A 21,466-nucleotide genomic window follows, 5' to 3' on the forward strand; every position below is an offset into this window, starting at 1 on the left:
GCCAGGGTTCCCAGTTCCTCTCTCACCCTGCGCCAGGGGAGGCACCCACCCTGGCATCCGGCTTCCTCTTGTAACCTAGGACTCGGGGCTCCCTGTCAGGTTTAATGAGGTCACGTGTATAAAACGCCTTTGGCAACCAGGAAGCAGTAAACGGCGTTAGCAGTTGAGAGCATGGGCTGGAGGGAGGCTCCCAACTTGGTCTGTGCACGCCATGGATAGGCTGCAGTGACGCGGGGCCTTTTCAGCTTTCACCCTATTCTCAGAGGACTCTCTAACCGAAGTTAGTGCTCGCTGCTCTGTGCTCCGCGTGACCTCTCCCCTCCTCCAGCTCCCCTCAGCTCCTGTCTTCACCGCCAGCTCAGCTCCAACCAGAGTCGGGTGGGTGGCTCTCTAAAAGGAGTGTCATTTCCCCAGAGCAGGGAGTGGAGGGGACTTTGGCACTGGCAGGGGGGAGAGGGGCTGGAGAGAGGCTAGCCCTAGTGCAGACTAGCTGGGAGGGCACAGACTGACCTGGCCCGGACTGTGCAGGAGGAGACTGGCTGCATGGGCACAGAGAGCACAGTGTGGGGAGTCAGTCCATCACTAAGGATGACACAGGATCCTCTCACTACCCCTCAGCCTGACATTGTCACTAGGTGCTGTCTTTAGGGGCAGGGATGTCACCAGGCTGCCCAGATGCCAGGGCTAGGAAGCAGTTTGGACCAGGGGCTCTATAGCATTCAGTAACAATTCATTGTTATTCCTGTGCACCTGCTCTCCTAGTACTAGACACTGGTGATACTGGGGCATCGAGGCCAGCAGGGCCCTGCTGTTGTCAGACACCTGACATCTTGCTGGGCAGAGACACTCCAAGTAAACAAGGAAAAGCAATATTGTCAGATAATGAAGGAGCAATGAAGAAAACAGAAGGTGTGACACTGCACCGGGGCCACCAACTTAGCTTGAGAATTCAAGAAAGCTGCTCTGAGGGGATATTGTGTCTGCGGCCTGAATGATCACTTAGCCTGCAGAGCCTTCTAGGGAGGGAACAGCAAGTGCAAAGGCCCTGCCACAGGAGCAGATTTTATGTGTTTGAAGAAAGATGGCCAGTGCAGCGAGAAGCAAGGGTAGGGGAGTAGTAGGCATGAGATCAGAGAAGAAGGCAGGGGCAAATCCCCTAGGGCTTTGTGGGCCAGACAAGAGTTTAGATTCTGTTCCAGGTGCATTGGGGAGCTGGCCGGAAGAATGTGAAAACGAGGAGAGACATGCTCTGGTTTATCTTCTGAAAAGATTTCTCTGGGTGGTGCATCGAGAGTGGAGGTTGTGGCGGCTTGAACTGGGTGGTGCAGTGAAGACAGGGGTTGAATTCAAGATAAATTTTGGAGAGGGTGCTGACAGGTGACAGGACCTGCCCTGAGCTGGGCCACAGTTCATACTGAGGGTCACCCCACCTGACGGGGAGGGGCCCTGAGCAGTGTTAGCAAGTCTTTTGGGGTTCTCCACGGGAGACCATGGACCCCACACCAACCAGCGTCACCCTTTAAACAGAGGGGGTTCCGGGGGTCTTAGGCACATGGGAGGGGACACCCATGGGAGGAGCGGGGGAAGGAGGGTTGAGTGACGTGCGTATTAACATAGCGGGCCTGCTACTCATGCACACAATGGTGAAGGGAGATGCCACACAACGCTGTCCTGGCACCCACTGGACTCTGCTGCGGAGTCCCCCTGGCATCTCCACTCTGAAGCTTCCCAAACCTGCCTCCTCCTGAATCCCCAGGTGGGCGTATGGTCCTCCCGGGCGCATAGTCCTCCATGGACTCCCTCTCGTCAGCCCCCAAGTCCTAGCGACTCTCCCCTCCCAACCATCACCCGCACTGGCTGCTCCCCCTCCGTCGGGCCAGCCCCGGCTCGCTCGGCTCTCCATCCTGGTTCTCCGCTGCCAGGCCTCCCCACTCATCCGTCCGTTCTCTGCAGCGCAGCCAGGGAGGTTTCCAAAAGGCAGATCTAATCGTGTCCCTCCTGTGGCTCCCCAGATAGATAAAATAAAATAGATAAAATAAAAAATTCTAGATAAAAGGCAAACTGCGAAAGCAGGGCTAGTGACGAAGCTCCCTGACACCCGGCCTGCCTCCCTCCCCACCCTCTCTCACTGTCCCCCACTCCCAGAACACACCCCCAGAACTCCTCAGAGTTACCCTTCAGGGCTTCTCCTCCGGGGAAAGCCCCTCCTGCCCCTGGCTGAGTCTTCACGACCTTCAGGACTCCGTCCTCCCTCCCTGCCCCTGCCCCTGCCCCCCATGGCCTCCCACCATGGCCCAGACATTGGAACCAAATGGGCTCATGCCTGTCCCTCTCCGCAGACGGGACCCAGAACCCAGGGAGGCCTGGAGGGCAGGGCCGTCTTCATCTGTGTGCCTCAGACAGTTTGTGTCACAGCACCGGGAGAGCCATGATGCGGCGAGCGCTGTCCCCTTCCCCAGAAGGGAGGGGGCAAAGGGCCGAGAAGAGAAGAGAGCATGTCTTCTCAGAAGACTTGACAGACTCTTGGGAAGCCGTGGTGTGTCGGATGGCCCGGCTGAACGGGCAGTAGCACCTGGCCGGAGCCATGCTCGCCGCCTGCACACCAGTGCACACACAGTCGGTGGGCCTCACCTGTGCCACGAGCTGCTGTGGAAAGTGACTAGGGAGGGAATGGGAAGAAAGGGCAGAGGTGGTTCCTCCATCCCCTCCAGCCAGCATCCCATGCAGGTCCCAGCCTGCCCCTGTTCCGTGGTCTTCAGCCCCACCTCGGAAGCCTCTGGGATCAGCCGGGTGGTGGCCTGCGCTCACCTGTACCTGCTCTGGAAGGTGGTCTCATGGGTCAAGGCCGGAGCCACAGGTGAGCTTGCTTGAGGCTCTCAGGGGATCCTAGCCCAGGGGGAATGTCCTGCACCAGGCCCACAGCCTCTCCTGGCCTGGCTCACTTCCCTGTTCCTCTCTCCCACCCGCCCCAGACTCTCCCCAGCATCTCTCCAATTTTCTGAGCTTCACTGTGAGAGGGGTGTGTGGGGAGTAGGTACAAGCCCATGAGAGGCCAAGGGGGCCCTGCTGAGTGAGGGCGGGTGGTTATCCAGGTCAGTGAGAAAGGAAGCAGACTAGAGGGAGTCTGTCCCTGAGTGGGAGCTACCATCTCGAGTTCATTTCCACCCAAAAGAAGAATAACCGCGGCTAATGCTGGCCGTTTATTTACTTTGTAACAAATACGGTGCTAAGTGCTTTAAACGGCTCCCATTTATTGTCCCCACCATGCAGAGGTGAAGACAGCCTTACAGAGGTCAGGCAGTTTCCCCAGTGCAGACAGCAAACACTTGCAGGACCAAGAGTCCCCTTCCAGGCTGGCTGACTCCCGATGCCAAAGGTGATGAGTCGTTTCTAGAGTCAGACTGCCTGAGTCAGCGCCCGACTCCACCGCTCACCCTCTGAACACTTCACTGGTGCTCTGTACTTCTGTTCCCTTATCTGTAAAACTGTGTAAACAGAACCCATCTCCCGAGTTGTTCTGAGGAGTGATTCCAAAAAGTACTTGGCAGAGGGCCCGGCACATGATAAGCATTCTGCAAATGGGGCTCCAATTACTCATTATCAGCGTCAGCCTGTAGACCCAGAGCTGGCCTGAGCGGACACGCCGGCTCGCCGCCCTTGTCCTGACACGGAGGGTAAGGCCCTGCTCGATTGCCTTCCTCCTGGAGACAGATGATCCAGATGACTCCACACGCGCATGCTTTTTCCTAACCAGTCACCTGGCAGGGGAGTGAGATCTTCAGCCGGGGAAGGGACAGAGACCTCCCACACTCCTGGCAGGCTCCTGCGCCCGGATCAGGACCAACAGCACGGAATTCTCCCTCTGCTTCAGGCTCCAATATGGTGCAGCATGGTACTGTGACTAAGCCTGTCTTTATTTAAAATTTTGATATTTTTTTATCGTGGATTTTTTTTTTGCATGAATTTAATTTTTTAAAATATTACATTAAAAGATTGAGATTACTGACTTTTGGGGCATTCCCTGAAATTCTGCACAGGAGGCAAGTGCCTCACCTCAGCCTCGTCCCAGCCCTGCTCCATAGGCTGATTAAGTGTCCTTACAACATGGCAGCTGGCTTCCCCCAGCCAGAGACCCAAGAGTGAGCAAGGCAGAAGCGGCAGTGTTTCTCAGGGCCTCACCTGGAAGACTATCCATCACTTCTGCACTATCTTCTTGCTTACACAGGTCAACCTTGTTCACCGTGGAAGGGGTACATAGGGACACGCATACCAGATAAGAATCATGGGGCCATCTTGGAGGCTGGCTACCCACCAGGTCTCCTGCCCAGAGACTCAGTGGTTGGCAGCAGCCTCCACAGACTGGAGTTAAGAATCTGTGTGGTCTTCCTCCCTCCTTCACCGCATTTCTCTCCCTTAGACCCCGAGACTGGGTTACTGGGGCCCATGTAGGCCCCACTCACCTGATCGCAGTTCACTCATCCAGGGAGAAGCACCCGACCCAGGCAGCCCTCCCCCAGACTTTCTTAATTTGGGAGAGAGTGAGTCAGTTCTCTGATGGAAGATGTTGCCTGTGGGTGATTATTTTCCAAGTGGGTGGAGAAATTAGCCAGCAGAGACAAGAGAACTCATTCCAGGCCTCGACTCCCCTTTGTCCATGAGGCCCAATGATATCCTTGCTCTGCTTTGTCCACTAGCTGGGTTTGGGGAACAATAAATTCCCCCTTCCTCCCAAGTCTGAGTTGGGCTTCTGTCAGTCCGTCACTTCTTCCTGGGTGGCTTCTGTGGAAGATGATGCCAGGCAGGTCTTTCTCAGGGTGTGGCCAATGCCACAGGCAGCAAAATCACCTAGGACTCTTGCTGAAAGTGTCGGTGCCTGGGCTGGTCTCAGACCCAGGGGGTGGGCCCGGGAATCTGCGATTGTAAGCTGAGGTTTGGCTACGACCGTGCTGGGTGTCCTCCAGTAAGCACACGCCACCTCTGCTTCTCCTGTGCTCAGGCCTGCAGTTCACAGTGGCCAGAGCTGCTGTGGACTGAGACACCCAAGATGTGGAGGGCCCGTGGGGAAATGAGGGCTCACAGGTGTGGGACGAAATGGAGTTAGGAGCTGTGGGGAGAGCGCTGTGGCATTCCAGGCTGAGCTGGGGGACCAGTCTGAGGTGGGAACCTTCTGACTGCGCCTCATTCTTGGTGGACGGTCTTGGCAAGTCACGTCAACTCACATTCCCCTCCTCCCCAGTTAAAAGAGGAGGTTGCCCAGTGTTGCACAGGTCCCTTCCAGCTCTCAACCTCAAGTGGGGGCCCTGGGAGGCAGGCGAGTCCCTTTCCCAGAGGGCTGGCTCCTGAGGTCGCTCTGGGTTGCTTCCTGAGGGGGCGGTGGCACGCGGGCGCCCCTCCAGGGCCAAGGGCTGATCTGCGCTCTGAGCGAGTGAGTTCACTTTGCTCCTCCCCTGGCGGCGAGTAGGCTGGGCACTTCTGGGCTTAGGCTTGTTTCCAGAGCGCCCAACCGCCCTGCCAGGAAGACGTGGGTGTCTCCTGGTTGTCAGCCAGAGGACCTTGAGCCCCTCCATTTCCTGCCACACTGCTGGGTCAGACAGAAGGAAGTATTGGGACACAACAATAGGGATCTGCAGGTCCTCAGTTCAGCCCTTCCTTCTGGCCAGTCGTTCTGGAAGTTTGGGATCCAACCAGCAGCAGCAATGGCATCTGGGAACTTGTTAGAAATGCAATTATTGGACCCCACAGGAGACCCACTAATGGGAACTCCGGGGGTCAGACCCGGCCACCTGTGTTTCAGGAAGTCCCCAGGTGTTTCTGATGCACACTAAAGTTTGAGAACCGCTGCTTTACGGTGTGACCAACCGGCCCAGCGTGCCTGGGACTCTCCCAGTTTTAGCACCGAAAGTCTTGAGTCCCAGAAACCTTTTAGTCCCAAGCAGACCGGGATGGGTGGTCAGTCCTAGTTTCAGGTCTTGTGTTTCATTATCTGATGCTGTGAAACGACACCACCCCCAGAATGGAGTGGCCTCCAACAATATTATTTTGTTAATGAATCTGCAATTTGGGTAGGGCCGGCAGCTCAGTGGCCGGGGTGGAGAGTCATCAGAAGGTTGACCTACTCCCGTGTCTGGCTCCTGAGATGACTCAACCATGTGAGACTGGAGGCATCTCTAGCTATATGTGGCCCCTCCAGGCTGGCGGCTTCAGGGTAGAGGGACTTCTATATGTCCCTCAGGGATCCCAGGGGCCACGTCCCAAGAGAGAATGCCAGGAGGGAACTCTATCATCATGGGACATCACTTCCAAAACACTCAGGCTCCCCAGATTTCAGGGGAGGAAGCAGACCCCATGCTCCACGGAGGGGTGTTGACCTCGCCCCCACCCCCCCACCCCCACCCACCCCGACCCCCGAGTGGAGGGAGATGCTCACCCACAAGATGGTGCCGCCACCTTTGGGAAATCCACTCGCCACAGCTTGTCTCTTGCCCCGGGACAGATCATTAAGGCATGGGAACCTTGATCAGCCAGAGTCCGTTCTTCCTCCTCCTTCCCTCTTCCTCCTTCACAAAGTTCACCGAGCATCTACAGTGTGCTAGGAACTTGGGCTGAGGGCTGATGTTTCTCCGCAAAATTCATTCATTTTAAAGTCATGTCTGAGCTCCAGTCCTGAGAGCCTGGACAGCGTCTGATGCTGGGAGAGGAGCCGGCCTGGGCTCTGCTGGGGGTGGTGGCCATGGTCTCTGAACTTAGGGACAGCAAGGGGGTGGGAGAGACCGGAGGAAGGAGCGGAGGGAAATTCCGCTTTGAGGGTTTCCTGGACAAACGTGGTAAGGCCCACAGCCCTCCCGGACCTGGATGAGGGCCGCGGAGGCTTCAAAGCACCTTCTCCCGTCACCAAACGGACCATCAGAGCAGTGCCCACCACACCTTGCAGTGTGTCCCGTGTCTGTTTCCTCTACCTGACAGCAAGCTCCTTTGGGGACAGACTCTCCCAGACCCATCATCGAATCTTCAGCGCCCAGCACAGAGAACTCTGGTCCCATCCTCCTCTCAGATCCTGTATTTTCTGCAGGAGCTGGGTTCCTCTGCAGGTACCGGCACTATGGCGCGTGGGGCTGTCTCACTGTCGTTTTCCCCCCACTCCGGCCGCCGAAGCCCTCGCTGAACTTGTGTGATTAGAAGGGAGCCGCCCCTCCCCTGGGCTGTCCTGGCCCGTCCCACAGCCGGAATTTCAGCCCCCACCTCGTCCAGGGCTCAACCTGTAGAACCACCCCGCAGCGCACAACCTCCGGGGTGTGTGAGCGAGGCAGCCGGTGGCCTAGGAGCATCTCCATCAGACCCCGGACTCCTCACCGGCGACAACGGGGACTTCGCCATCCTGGGCCGCATCTCGCTGGCTTTGGCGCCATCTAGTGGGCGCGTCTGGGCCTGCGCGGACCGCAGCCCTTACCGCGGCTCGGAAGCAAAGTTACCTGGTCCCACGCGGTGCCGCTGGACCCTGCAGTCCCAAATCCACAGGCCGGCCGCTCTCCCACCGGCTCAGCGCGCGCTACCCGCGGTCGGCCCAACGCCAAGTCCACATACCTTCACCTGGAAGCAGCAAGGACTCAAACCGAGACTCTTCCCCTGGACTTCCAGCCCCGTTCTTCAATTTGTGCACAAAAGTGGGCATGATGATAACAGAGCAGAACGCGACGGCCCGGATGTCCATCCGGATGGTGAACGATATGTAATGGATAAAGGAGGGTGCTGGCCTGGAAACATCTCCAGCGAGCATATTAAAGAACAATATATACAGCGTGGTTCCAGTTACTGAAAGAAACAAACTCAAACCTGACCTATTGCTTACACCCAAGTGTGAACACGTCTGGGGGCTGCTCAGGACAGCCGGCCCCGGGGAGGGAGGGATGGAGGAAGGGTGAGGGAGGTCTTCCCTCGTACACACCCTCACTGTATAGCTTTTTAAGTTTTTAAGACAAAAGGTAAATTAAACAAACAAACAAATGACTCCTGTTGCCAGGATCTGAGTCCCTGCTGCTCTCCCAGGGGCTTCAAGGAGGAGCAGCTGTGGCCTTCGGATCCACCCCCACCCCTTCCGGGGCCACCAGGCTCCCAGTGGCTCCTCTCCTCCCATGGGGACATCCTTCTCAGCCCCCCGCAGCGTCTTCCTCTCACACATGGCAGCTGAAACTGAGCCCTGGCCGTGGCTGCCAGCCCCTCCCCAGGACATCACTCCCAGCCAGGGGGCCTCTCGGAAGCCTATGTGGTCCTTCTGCTCCTGTCGAAGGCCCTCCCGGCTCCCGGCAGCGAACGCTGGTGGGCTGTCCACCAGCCTTCCTATCTGGGGGCAATCCCCATATGGGAGTCGCCGTGGGTGGAGGGCCTTGCCTCCCTCTTCAGAGGCTGAAAGGGGACAGCCATCCTTCTCCCTGCCTGGGGCAGCTGGGGTGCAGGGCTCAGACCCAGGCGTGGGCTGTGGGAGGCCCCCAGGAGCAAGGGACCAGAGTTGCAGGTCCATTAGCTGTCCCTCCCCGCTGCAGCACCCAGTGCTGAGTGCCGGGGCAGGGGCTGTGGCCAGCGGTGCTGTGGCCCAGGAGTGGTGGTGGCCATCGAGACTCCCTGGTCCATCTTTGTTTTCTGAGACCTGTTCCCCTGACTCCAGCAGCTCCTCGAGCTCCCCAGTACCTTTCCAATAACGCCTTCTCTGCTGAAGCTCACCAGGGTTGGTTTCCATTGCTGGCACCCCCCTGTCAGGCCCAGGCCCCTTCCAAGGGGTCCCTTTCGAGTGTCACAGGCAAGTGTGCGTGAGGGACACCTGATCAGTGTGATGACCTGTGGCCCATGTAGCAAGGAGCTGCTGACATAGCAAGAGGTGATATCAGGAGCTGGCCTGGTGGCGTAGTAGTTAGGTTTGTGTGCTCTGCTTTGGTGGCCCAGGGTTTGCCATTTCAGATCCCAGGTGTGGACCTACACACTGCTGATCAAGCCATGCTGTGGCAGCATCCCACATACAAACTAGAGGAAGATTGGCACAGGTGTTAGCTCAGGGACAATCTTCCTCACCAAAAAAAAAAAAAAAAAAACAAAAAACAGAAGAAGTCATTATCAGGACGCAGATGTGAGGTCAGGGGACATGACATTCTTTTTTTTTAAGGAAGATTAGCCCTGAGCTAATTACTGCCAATCCTCCTCTTTTTTTGCTGAGGAAGCCTGGCCCTGAGCTAACATCCATGCCCATCTTCCTCTACTTTATATGTGGCACGCCTACCACAGCATGGCATGCCAAGCCGTGGCATGTCCACACCCCGGATTCGAGCCGGGGAACGCTGGGCCGCCGAGAAGCTGAGTGTGTGAACTGAACTGCTGCACGACCGGGCCGGCAGGGACGTGACATTCTAAAGGTAGTTTCCACAACCATGGGAGATGATGCTGCTGGGTTCAAGGTACTAAGGGACATAAGAGACTTGGGGAGCCCCCACCGGGGCCTTTCCTGGTCTGGCAGGGCCCCACCTGGAGAGGCAGACAAGTCACCAGCAGGGAGCACATTCAAGGAAGAGCTGGGGAGCAGGGCACACATTTGCTGGAGATCGTGCTTTGCACTCACACAGTAAACTGTTACCTCTACAAGCTCGAGGCCTCCTTGCACCAGGCCTCCGCCCCCCTTGGAGGGACCACTTGACAGGGGTGCTCACCACCCTCTGGGACCCTCTGCCAGCCCTCAGACCCTCCTCCACATCATCCCCAGCTGGCCAACCTTCTCTCCAACTGCGACACAACCTGGAGCCTCTGCTCCTCCGGGTGGTCCATCGATGCCAGGTCAAGCCCTGGGTTCCTGACCGGCTCAAAAAAATCCCCAGATCTTTCCGGTCCTCTCTGCTCAGCCAGAGCCCTCATAGCTCAAGCCCCACCTCCATCTTGCAACACATAGTTAGATATCTGTTTCTTTATTGAGCATCGACCAGGCGCCGGGTTCCTGAGGGCGCCAACAGAGGCCCTGGTACGGGGCTCCCCAACGCGCCCCCGGGCCCCCTTCCTCTGGGCTCTTCCAGCAGTCCTGGCTCCCGCTCCCCGCACCACCTCCGGTTGCTGCCCGTGGGTCCTGCTTCTGCCCCATGGCCTGGAAGGCAGGGCCCGCGCGCTGCGTCGCTGAATCCTCCCCTGCCCTTCCTTCCCCTGCTGGGTGGCAGCCGACCCTCCAATCGGCGCCCGTCTTCTCAGGTCGGCACCTGGGAGCTGGGACCGGATCCCCAGGAACAGCAGCAGCAGCAAATTACCCTCCCCCGGTGCTGATTTCACAGTCCAGAAAGCGGCGCTCACTGGGCTCTGCAAATAAGGGCGATTTCTAAAATCCAGGATGTGCTGGGGGGGTTATCCAGCAGACAGCAGCGATCGGGCGGCCTGTCCTGGACCTGCGAGCTCCGCCCCCGGGGAGAGGGACGCGCGGGTGCCCTGGGGCGAGGGGTGCGCTGGAACGGCCGCAAGAGGCGCCCGCGGGGCGCCCGCAGGCCTGAGTGCGGGTCCTGGCGGTGCTGTGTGACCTGGAGCCACTCCCCTCCCCTCCTGGTGAGGGTTCTCTCGCCTGAAGGGACGCGCGATGACATCCGCCCGTTTTCCCAGGCGCGATCCGGGAGGCGCGGGAGGCGGCGGGACCCGGCCTGCGAGCGGCCGTGGCGGCGAGGCCCGGGGCGGGGCTGCGGCGGCGGACAAAGAGGGCCTGCGGGCGGGGCGGCCGGGGGGCTCCTCCCCTCCGCCCCCGTCCCCGATCGCCGCCTCCCGGACCCGGGAGGGGACCCGCGCCGCGACAATAGCCACCGTGTCCGCCCTGCGCCGCCCCGCGCTCCTCCCCGCGGGCCTGGCGCCAGCGCGCCTCCTCTCCTTTTATAGACCGGGGCCTGTCGGGGGCGCTGAATTCACAGAAGTTTGGTTTTACCGCAAAGGTGCTTCCTTTTTGCAGGAAAGGAAACGCGGCCCGAGGCCCGGCCGCCCCCGCGCGCTGGTCCCTGGCCGCCGTCCCAGCCCGGCGGCAGCCCGCGGGCTCCGGGCTCCCGCTCCACGAGGCGGCCGGCAGAGGGCGCCCGGGCCCGGGCCTCGTCCTCGCGCCCCGCCGCGTCCCCGCCAGCGCCCCCGCCGCGTCCCCGCCGCGCCCCCGCCAGCGCCCCCGCCAGGGCGGGACCCGGGCCGGGCGCCCCCTGCGCGGGACCTGAGGCCGAGGCGCGGCCGGGTCGGCTGGGCGGGGAGGCAGGGGGATGAGCGCGCGCGTCTCCTCTGCGGGGACCATCGCTCAGTCCCTGTCCCGGGCCCCAAACCCCGAAGGCCACCAGTCGGAAAACGAGGTGGCTCGCCGTGGGTCCTCGGGGCGGATGCTGGCTCTCCCGGCGCCTCGGTTTCCCGCCCGTGAACGGAGAATGCGCGCTGCCTTTCTGTGTAACGGGGCGCGATCCGAGGCTGCCCCGAGCCCACCCGGGGAGAGTGGGCACAGGCGACGTCCTACACCCCGCCTTGTTATTGTACTATAAAATCAAGTCAGCCGAGGGCGGGAGCCAGGCCCTCTAATTGCCGGGTTCCCCCACCCCACCGCTGAGCTGGGGGTGCGCCTCGGGGCAGACCTTCCTCGGCGGAGGCAAGTCGGCCCGGGAGACAGGAGACGGGCGGCGGCTGATCAGGGGCCTGACAAAGGGAGTCCTCTCTCCGCAAAATAATTGGCGATGGGATTTCTCTCAATGAATAAGTTGTAGAGAAATTCCTCCTGGAACAGGTCAGGGGACTTGGAAATGAATCCTTTTGTAAAATAAATACTTCTGGGTGAAAACGGACATAGGGCCAAGGGCAGGCATGTGACCGGGAGGAGCTGGTTCAGGGCTCACCTGATAGCGCCTTGAATGACCCCAAGGGCCCAGGTCTCTCCCACTCCCTCTGCATCCTCCCAGCAGAATGCTAAAGCTGGGTCCCTTCCTGCCTCAGTTCCCCTCCTGCCCCCCCTCCCCCCAGGGCAAATTCTTTGGCTGCTCCACATGTCTCAGCTGGAAGGGACCCGAGACCATCCAGGGAGCAGTCTCGCTGGCCAGTCCACCTAGGTGTGCTGGCCACGGACGCCAACCCAGCCTGGAGGGGGTGCTCCTCGTGGAGACCCTGGCTTGGGGACATCCACCCATTCCCTACTCCCACCCACATCTGTGCCTCCAGGACTGCATGTGGAGTGGCCTGTGGCAAGGGAAGTCTCAGCTGCCTGCTGTGAGGGGGGCGACTGGCCACCCAAGCCTTGCCCCTCCCTGCCTGGGCCATTTGGTGCTGGGCAGAGACCCCCGTCCCGGCCCCCCCACCCTCCCTACCCACGTTAGCAGATACCTCTGCTCCCTCGCTGCTTTTCAAGCCCCTGAACTTTGTCACTTTTTCACGAAGTCTAAAGAGCCAGTGGGGGGCCAGCCCGGTGGCGCAGTGGTTAAGTGCGCAGCAGTGGTTAAGTGCGCACGTTCCGCTTCTCGGCAGGCGGCCCGGGGTCCGCCAGTTCGGATCCCAGGTGCGGACATGGCACCACTTGCCATGCCATGCTGTGGTAGGCGTCCCACATATAAAGCAGAGGAAGATGGGCACGGATGTTAGCTCAGGGCCAGTCTTCCTCCGCAAAAAGAGGAGGATTGGCGGCAGTTAGCTCAGGGCTAATCTTCCTCAAAAAAAAATTTTTTTTTAATTTAAAAAAATAAATAAAGAGCCAGTGGAACACACAGGAGATAACCCTGCCCCCGGCTGAGGGGGAGGCAGATGCCAAGGGATGCTGGGCTTTGGCAGGGCCCTCTTCACTCCCGTTTAGGTTGCAGACCCCCTTCCATCCCCAGCAGCCCTGGGCTGCCCCGATGGTGATGCCCAGGCCTGCCCTGGCCAGAAGGTGAGGGAAGGCCTGGGAAGCCTGTGGGGAGGGGCATGCAACCTGGGGCCTCAAGTGGGAACCACCAGCTGCCTTGTCACAGCCCAACGCCTACCCGCCTACCCCCCCCCCCCCCCACCCGGACCACCCTGGACCCATGCAACTTGGGAGGGCTCAGAGCCTATTCAGGAGAGACGGCTCAGTCCTCTGGGCAGCCACCGTGCAGAAGGCACCTCCTACAGCAGGTTTCATTCATCGTTTTCTATTTATTCTTTATTTATTTGTGCTACCCGCAGTTCCTGACACTTATTTTGAATCAGGCTCTCCAGTAGAGGTGGGGGTGGGGACATAAAGACTTTTTTATAGGATTCATGGAGAGTGCTTCTTATATCCTAATACTGGGGTGAATTCTGACTTCACCACTTACCAGCTGCGTGACCTGGAACAAGTCACTCAACCTCTCTGAGACTCAGTTTCCTTATCTATAAAGTGGGACAAAGAGTGCCTTGCCCAGAGACCTCCGCTGTGAGTCTTGGCCATCAGGCTGTAGAGGTCCCACTGCAACTTTCTCTGGCTACAGCAGAAAGACAGCCTGAGGCTCTGGGGGCTGTGGGGATAGCCCAGACCCTCCTCCCTGAAGCCCCTTGGTCTCTCCTCTCTCCCTTCACCCGCCTGGGGCTGCTGCAGCCCTCTGCACTTTCTCATCAGTCTCCCCACTGTTGTCCGGTGCTGTTCCAGGGCCTGCTGCCCCTGTCATTGGTAATTGACTGACTGAACGTGGAGGGCCACTGAGCACTCCTGTCTGGGACAGGGACAGATAATCTACCAGGAGGGAAAGAGCTCCCTCAGCCCACCCAAGTGAGGAGGCCCCTTGCTGTCCTGGCTCTGCCCTTGGCCGGTGAGCCCTCCTTTCCTGGCCTCACCCATCCTGAAAGCCTGCTCTGGAAGGGGCTAGGAGTCCTCACACGTCCTGCAGCCAGCTGTCAGTCGGGAGAATTTGTTAGGCTTCTTCCAGGGCCCTCACCTCCCCCTTAGAGATACACTGCCCCCCCCCCCCAAAAAAATGCCCTTTCACACCTGGAAGGCCTAACTATCACCCCACCAAAGCAGCCAAAACAAGAAGAAAAAACCAAGCAGAGAGAGCAGCAGCTGTGGGGAGACAGACTCCAGAAAATGACACTTATCTGAGCGAGCCAACAATAAACCAAATCCAGCAATAATGATGGCAGAGGGAGGGATGGAATCCAGAGCTGCTAAAATATATCATCTAAAATGTCCATTTGTCAATGAAAAAAATTACGAGAGCCACCCCTGATGGCCTAGGGCTTAAAGTTCGGTGCCGTCAAAGCTTCAGCAGCCCGGGTTCGGTTCCCGGGTGCCGAACCACACCACCCGTCTGTCAGTCGCCATGCTGTGGTGGTGGCTCACACAGAAGAACTAGAAGGACCGACCACTAGGATAGACAACCATGCACCGGGGCTCTGGGGAGGGGGAAAAAAAGAGGAAGATTGGCAACAGATGTTAGCTCAGGGCGAATCTTTCCCTGCAAAAAAAAAAAAAAAAAAATTACAAGACATGCAAAGAAACAGGAAAGTGTGACCTGTATTCTGGAAAAAAGAGTCAATAGAAAGTCACTGAAGGGTCCCGGGTGTGGGGCTTTGTCTCTCTCTTCTTCCCTCCCTTCCTCTCTGCTCCAATTTCCAGGGAAGAGACTCCGATGGGCCAGGCGTCCACCCCTGACCCTGTCAACTGTGGGGGAGGCACGGGGGATGGACGGAGAAGATTTGTAATAACATAGCAGGTAGAAACTACCTCCTTACCCCATAGGGCTGCGGGTCAGTTCCTAGAGAAAAGAGGGGTCACTGATGCCAGTCTAGGGAGCCGTAGAAAATAAACTGAGGCATATTACACGTTTTGAGTTTCTTTGAGCAAAAATCAATTTGAATGGGACAGCACCAAACAGGAAGTGGTCAGGAGCGTCCTCCAGGAGCCGTGGGAAGGCTTGCAGAGAGGGCGTGCGGAAGCAAAGAAAGGCAATGATTTGCTTGGCTGTAGCTTAAAGCCTAGTTGGCTGTTTGTGCTTTCGTAACCTTGAAGCGTTTACAGGCTTAGATTCTGTTTTGCTTACGTAGGCTTCCGTGGCAGTAGAGCCACCTCAGTCTAATGACCTCCTTGTTTAATTAATTAAACAGTAGACACCCCCAAAGGTGTCCACAGCCTTGCTTCCTTTCCAAAAAGGGAAGCAGCGATGCCCCCCAGAAACCCACAGGCACTCAGACTAGGCGTCCTCCTCATCTGCCAGCCCTTTCTCAGGCAGATGCGTTGCAGACATCCGTTCTCCCCACGGAGGGGCTGGCTGGAGAGCTGGAAGAGGGAGGGACGGGGGAAGAGGGCTCCTGGCCCCTGAGCTCCTTTTCAGTTATCGCGTCTCAGAAGTGGTGCCGTCATTCTGTTTAACATAAATTGCACTCAGAGAAAGGGCTGTGGGATCTTCCTTGCCTTCCCTCTATTCCCTTTGGCTCTGTTCCTGCCAATGATCGGGACTGGGCTGTCCATCCCCAGGACATAGGTGGGAGCCTGGCCAACACTCAGGGTGGGCCCTGTGTGAAACGCAGCTCCAGAGTGGCAAAGGGAAGACAAAAGAACCGGGAACAAGAAAAATAAAAGGTATTAAAATAGGCTTAGCTACTTTGGGGTTTTCCTTTGTATTTATTTTTAGCAAGGATTGTGTGCCTAACTCTGCATTAAAATAGCTGATGCTACCAGCCATTCTTCCAGGCCCTTGCACACTGCAGCCTGGCAGGCTTTCTGCAGCCAAAAGTGAAAGCAGCTGGCAGGGCCTGGCCCACCCAAGCCGGGGAGAGGGCATTTGTTTCGCGGACCCCCTCTCACGGAAACCTCAGCGGCGGGAATGCGACCAGGGCAGGGCGCTCTGGGGATGGCTCAGGGTTGGGAGAGAAAGGCACACGAGGCAGCCGTGCTTGAGGACTTAAACCCGTGTGATGCCCCCCGGGCTGACCGGGGCCGGCAGAGGGCGGAATTCCTCCCCTCAGGGTCCCGAGCCTGGCATCCTACGCACACAGATGCCGCAGCTGGCTCTCCCGGGGCGCCATGGGGGGCTTTTTCTCCTTTGAGGACTTTTCCTAGGAGCCGGGTCAGGGAAGACTTCCTAGTCAGCAAATCCTACCTGAAAATGCCCGAAAACTGGCGCATCCTCCCCTCTGGTCCACTGGCCACCCCGGAGAAACACTCGTGGCTGGGGAGGAAGGGAGAGGGGACCGGGAGACCAGAGTGAGAAGATTCATGAGGCAAACTTTCCCTTTGCCCGAGTGTTTGCAAGTCTTGTCCCTGGAGTCAGTGACCTTCCTGCAGAGCTGGACAGAGTGCCCGAGCAGCGTGGGGCTGATAATCCTGAGCAGGAAGCTTGCCATAGCATCTACCACCGACTCTGGGAAACGGGAGGAGAGAGTGCTGACGTCCATTTCTACCCTGGGGACAGTTAGTTCGAACTGAAGTACCCTTGTCAGGAGCCCACACTCCAGAGTGAGCTGTTGTCAACCACTTCAAATCTCTTTATCTACATATGCACCTGAGGGGTGTTAAAAATAAATGCTCTTTGGCAAAATGACTGGTGTTCCAGATGTGTGATTGGCTGGAAGGCCTGAGCAGGCACTTCTCGGGTGAACGCCGGGGATTAGGAAAAACCTGGCAAGCTTCGAGCCGCTGCCGCTCCAGAGGCCCACTCCTCCTGTGGTTCCCTTAGGGGACGACTCTGTTGGCCGATACTGTCGGAAGAAGACTGTCGCGTTCGCCTCCAAGGTACCCTTTCTTGCACGATGTATGTCCAAAATGGGGGACCTCGCCGTCGGGCAGCAGCACTGTGACCTGGAGCACGTTAACTTCTCCGAGCTCCGTTTTCCGCTCCCGGAGACTGGAGATAACGATCACCTTGTAAGGGGTTGGGACGAGTATACGAGCTTTAAAAGGTCAAGTTGCTGCTGCAGCGCCCTCCCGTTGTGTAGCCGCACCAAGGTCGGAGTGAGCGTCCCGACCTCGTCCCGGCTCCGGGCCTCCTCCTCGCCTGACCCCCGCGAGTGCGGTAGGCGGGCCCGAGCTCGCGGGGACGCGCCTTCCTACCGGGATTCGCCCCCCACCCGCACCCACCCACCGCCGACCTCCGGCGGCCGAGTGGCCCTCTCTGCTCCTCCGCCGGCACCGCTACGAGAAGCGCGAGCTGCGCCCTCGCTCTCAATCTCCTCGCAGCCTCGGGGGCCGCCTCTCTCCGAGGGCACCCGCCCGCCTCGTGCGCGTCCCCCAGGGGGGTCATGGCAGCTCCTGTCCCCCATGGAGGGGACGTGTCCGGGAGGCGCCCGGGCTGCCCCTGGGCCCGCCGCCCCAGGCCGGCCGACGACAGCCGGCAGTGCGCAGCAGCTCCCTCTCCGGCAGCCTTGAACTTGCCCCCCGTCCCCCCGCCCCCCCAGCACTTAAAGCAGCTGCCAGGAACTGAAATATTAATAGGCACAAACTTCCTGGAAAGATAGTCGTCTCCAAGAGAGATGACCCCGCCTTCCCCCACCAGAATAAAGAAATAAAGGGCAGCTCCAGCGGCCGGGGAGCGGGGAGCCCTGTGGGGGTCGCGGGCGGACCCTCTCCTCCCGGGCCCGGGGCCGCGGACACGCGCGCTCCCCGAGCAGGCTGCGGGACGCCAGGGGAAGGGCCTCCTTTGTGAGCACGGCCCGGGCACGCGCACCGGCACGCGCCCGCTTCCCCCGCGCGTCCGCTCCCAGCAGCCCGGGCCCTGGAGGCCGCGCGCCCGGCCCCGGGGGCCCGCAGGCAGGACTGAAGGTGGAGGCGACCTGCGCGCCCTGGGACGCCCTCGCCGCCTCGCCGCAGACGGCGGGCCCCGGGGGGCGGGGGCGGGGATGCGGGGGGGGGGGTGCACTGGCGGCCACGTGACGCGCCCCTTCCGGAGCCCGCAGCTCCTCCTCCCCGAACAAAGCCGGCCCGCCCTCCGCGTTCATCCGGTGGGCCGTTTGTCTCTTAGGATCCTGAAAACGCGTCCCCTCCATGCGCTTAAAGGCGCGATGTGCATTTTCCGAGTTCTTCGACGCTCGGATCTGCCGGGACTCCCTGGGCCGGGAGGCCGTGGTGACGGAGGATCCAATCCGCCGCTGCCTGCCCCCCAGCCTCGCAGGAGGAGGGTACAGCCCGCGAAGCCCCGCGCTCCAGCCGCTGTCCCGGGACGCTGCGGTTCCAGCGCCCGCGCGCGTCTTACAGACTAAGTCCCAGGGCGGGGAGGTTCCAGTGCCCACCCCGACCCACCCCCACCCAGTGCAGCGGCCTGGGCTCCCCCGCTCCAGCTGCAGGCTTGTGAAGGTGGCAGCTGCCCCTGGATTTGCTGCAACTTTTCTCCCTGCCTGGAAGTCATTCCTTCGTTCATTTAAAATATTTATTGAGCGCCTAATAGGTTCCAGGCACTATTCTAGGCACTGGGGATAGAACACCACACACACACACACACACACACTCGTCCCTGTCCTCCTGGAAGTGGTCTTGTGATGGGAGAGACGGAACAGCGTAAGTGAAATATACACTATGTTAAATACTTTAAGGGCTAAGGGAAAAAAAAGCCGGGAAAGAGGATGTGAAATGTGCGTGTAGGAGAGATGGGTTTTGGATGGGGAAGGCCTCACTGGGAAGGCAACAGTGATTTTTGAGTAAAGGCCTGAGGGAGCCAGCCTGCAAATAGCTGGCTGGCCTCCTGTGTTCCAGGAACGGCCAGGCGGGCGGTGTGGCAGGAGCAGAGTGGGAGGCGGCGCCTAGAAGCTGGGGAGGAAGGGGTCTGATGCTGGAGGGCCTTATGAGCCATTGAAGGCTTCTCTCCCGGGTGACGCCGGGAGCCCGCAGGGTTCTGAGCAGACGAAGGACACATCCGACTTCTTTTGAAAGTAGCACTTGGATGGCGAACAAGATTGCAGGTGCAGGGCCAGAGGCTGCCAGACCGGTCCGAAGGCTCCTGCGGTAGGAGGAGAGATGAGGGCGCGTGGCCAAGGGTGGTGGCCGTGGAGGTGAGGAGACCTGGGGGATTCTGAAAATATCTTGAAGAAAAGACTGATAGGATTTATTGCCAGGCCAGATATGAGGTAGGAGAGAGAGAAAGGAGTGAGGAGAGTAGGAAGGTTTTGGCCTGAGCCACAGGAAGGAAGAGTTGCCATTAACCAAGGGGGAGAAACTGGCCTGGCTGGTTTGGTGGGTGGGGTGGCCTCACAGGAGCCCGGTTTTGGACAGGTTGGATGGAAGCGCCCTCAGCCGGCCCTGCAGTTGAGTAGACACTGGCTACACAGGTCTGCAGCGCAGAGGAAACTGCAGGCTGGAGATAAATGCCTGGAAGTCATCAGCACAGACCTGCTGGGAGGTAGCCACCGTTTTCTGAGATTAGCTGTGTGCCGGCCCATGCAGGAGCCCCCAGCCTCATGTACCTACTGAACACTTGAAACTGATGTGGATTAAGGCTGCCCCAGGTAGAGAAGCCCAAGGTGACCTGGACTACATGCCGAACTATATGACCCGGTGGATTTTTATGGTATGAATTAGGGCTGCCCCAGGGAGAGAAGCCCAGGGCATCCTCACCTACGTGCCGATCTATATGACCAGATTCGTATCTAAAGTTATACGACCGCACAATAACCAGACCCCATCTGCACTGAAATCATTTAATGACTTTTTACATCATCTTTTCTTTTTCCAGTAAAAATAAGTCACGTACCCATGCCTTATAAATTTAGCCCTAACCCTCAACTCAGGGCAGCAGCAGGAGCTCTGACTGCCCATGGGTCCTGTCCCCATGCAGCAGCAGGAGCTCTGAATGCCCATGGATCCTGTCCCCATGCTATTCCGTACTATTCTCTAAATAAAAGAGCACTACTGCCAGACCTTGAGAGTCCAAGAAATCTTTCTTTCGACTCTTCGGCTCGCCATCCCCGCATCAAAACCAGTGGAAATTCTGCAACCGAAGAACAAAATTTTTAATTCATTTATATATATTTTTTTTTGAAGAAGAAAAAGATCAGCCCTGAGCTAACATCTGTTGCCAATCCTCCTCTTTTTGCTGAGGAAGACTGGCCCTGAGCTAACATCCGTACCCATCTTCGTCTACTCTATATGTGGGACACCTACCACGGCATGGCTTTTGCCAGTCGGTGCCATGTCCACACCCGGGATCTGAACCAGCGAACCCTGGGCGGCTGAAGCGGAACGTGCGCACTTAACCGCTGCGTCACCAGGCTGGCCCCCAAATTCATTTATATTTTAAAAGCTGATATTGCATTGAGTTATTGGAAAAAGTTTAAGTATATTTGGAAGAACTTGGGTATGTAAATCTACTTTTTCACTGTAGAGTTTATGAAATCTAAATACAGACCAAGAATTTCCAGGGAAAATTTAGGGTCCGCATTGAGATATGCTGTGTCAAATAGACACTGGATCTTGCAGATTTAGTACAAAAAAGTATAATATCTCATTAATAATTTTATATTGATTACATGGTTAAAGGAAACTTTTGGCTATATTGGGTTAATAAAATAAGTTATTAAAATTAATTTTACCTGTTTCTTTTTTGCGTTCTTTAAAATAGTTACTAGAAAATTCTAAATTACACGTGTGGTTCGTATGAAACTTCTGTTGGATAGTTAGTGCCGATCCACGGGAGAGAGTGTGGCTAGCGGAGAGCTGGTCCCCGGTTGACTGAGCCCAGGGGTATTCCATTACAAAGAAGCCCATGAGATGGGGAGGAAGCTCCAGAAAGCCTGGGAAGGATGGAGATAGGAGGCAAACCAGGCAGGTGTCGTGTCCAGAAGCCCTTGGAAGATGATGTTGCTGGGAGGAGGGAGTGAGCATCTGGCCAGATGTTGCTGCAAGGTCAGGTAATGAGGACAGAGCGTGGACACTGGGTCCTGCAACTGGGACGTCGCTGGTGACGCTGGCAAGAGCAGTTTTGGAGGGGCAGTGATTGGAGTGGGTCCGGGGGGGGGGCGGGGAGGGAGGGACAAGTCCCAGCAGAGATCTGCTGTAAAGGGAGGTGAGACAGAAAGGGTTCTTCTGAGCTGACAAAAATGGCAGCACTGTCCCTGCTGATGGGGATGACCCAGTGGAGGGGAGCGGCTGGAGCAATGTCCTTGAGTGGACAGCCAGAGCAGAGCCTTTGCTGGCTCCAGGAAGGTCCCACAGGCACGAGAGGGAAGGGAGAGTTTTCGGACCCAGAGGCAGGGAGGGGTGTGGTGGGAGCTTGTGGCAGTTCTGTCCCCGTGGCTGCCGTGGCTGCCGTTTAGTCTTCTTGATTCGCCTCCAGACAGGTGTGCCCACTTCCCAGGGATCTGCCTGCCTGTCCCTCTCTCAGAACTCTTCTCAGAACTCTTCTTTTTACTATGAGACTTAAAGAAACAGCAACCCGGGAAGAAACATGCCATCTCCTTTGCTTCCTGCACACCGCACGGCCTCCAGTGCTGGCTCCCCTACAGGCCCCCCCCCCCCCCAGGATCACTTCTTCTTCTGGCCCCCCACCACAGGGCCTGGCACTCCTCAGAACACAGGTCCATCTGGGGGGAGTGT

At 58.1% G+C, this 21,466-nt stretch overlaps 3 long non-coding RNA genes across 3 annotated transcripts; 1 reads left to right on the forward strand and 2 right to left on the reverse strand.

Annotated features, from left to right (window-relative positions):
* Positions 1–9,925: 9,925 nt before the first annotated feature.
* Positions 9,926–11,042, reverse strand: LOC138921536 (uncharacterized). The gene is made up of 2 exons (XR_011434171.1): positions 10,928–11,042; positions 9,926–10,320 (listed from the first exon to the last, which is right to left on the reverse strand). It is a non-coding gene; the product is annotated as an uncharacterized lncRNA (long non-coding RNA).
* A 2,150-nt stretch (positions 11,043–13,192) lies between these two features.
* On the reverse strand, positions 13,193–16,392 carry LOC111771303 (uncharacterized). Its single transcript, XR_002805064.2, has 2 exons — positions 16,047–16,392; positions 13,193–14,402 (listed from the first exon to the last, which is right to left on the reverse strand). It is a non-coding gene; the product is annotated as an uncharacterized lncRNA (long non-coding RNA).
* Positions 16,393–17,854: 1,462 nt separating this feature from the next.
* On the forward strand, positions 17,855–20,457 carry LOC138921487 (uncharacterized). The gene is made up of 2 exons (XR_011434108.1): positions 17,855–18,436; positions 19,148–20,457. It is a non-coding gene; the product is annotated as an uncharacterized lncRNA (long non-coding RNA).
* The last annotated feature ends 1,009 nt before the right edge of the window (positions 20,458–21,466 follow it).

This window comes from Equus caballus, chromosome 30, assembly GCF_041296265.1.
Source record: "Equus caballus isolate H_3958 breed thoroughbred chromosome 30, TB-T2T, whole genome shotgun sequence".
In the NCBI taxonomy this organism is placed as follows: Eukaryota; Metazoa; Chordata; class Mammalia; order Perissodactyla; family Equidae; genus Equus; species Equus caballus.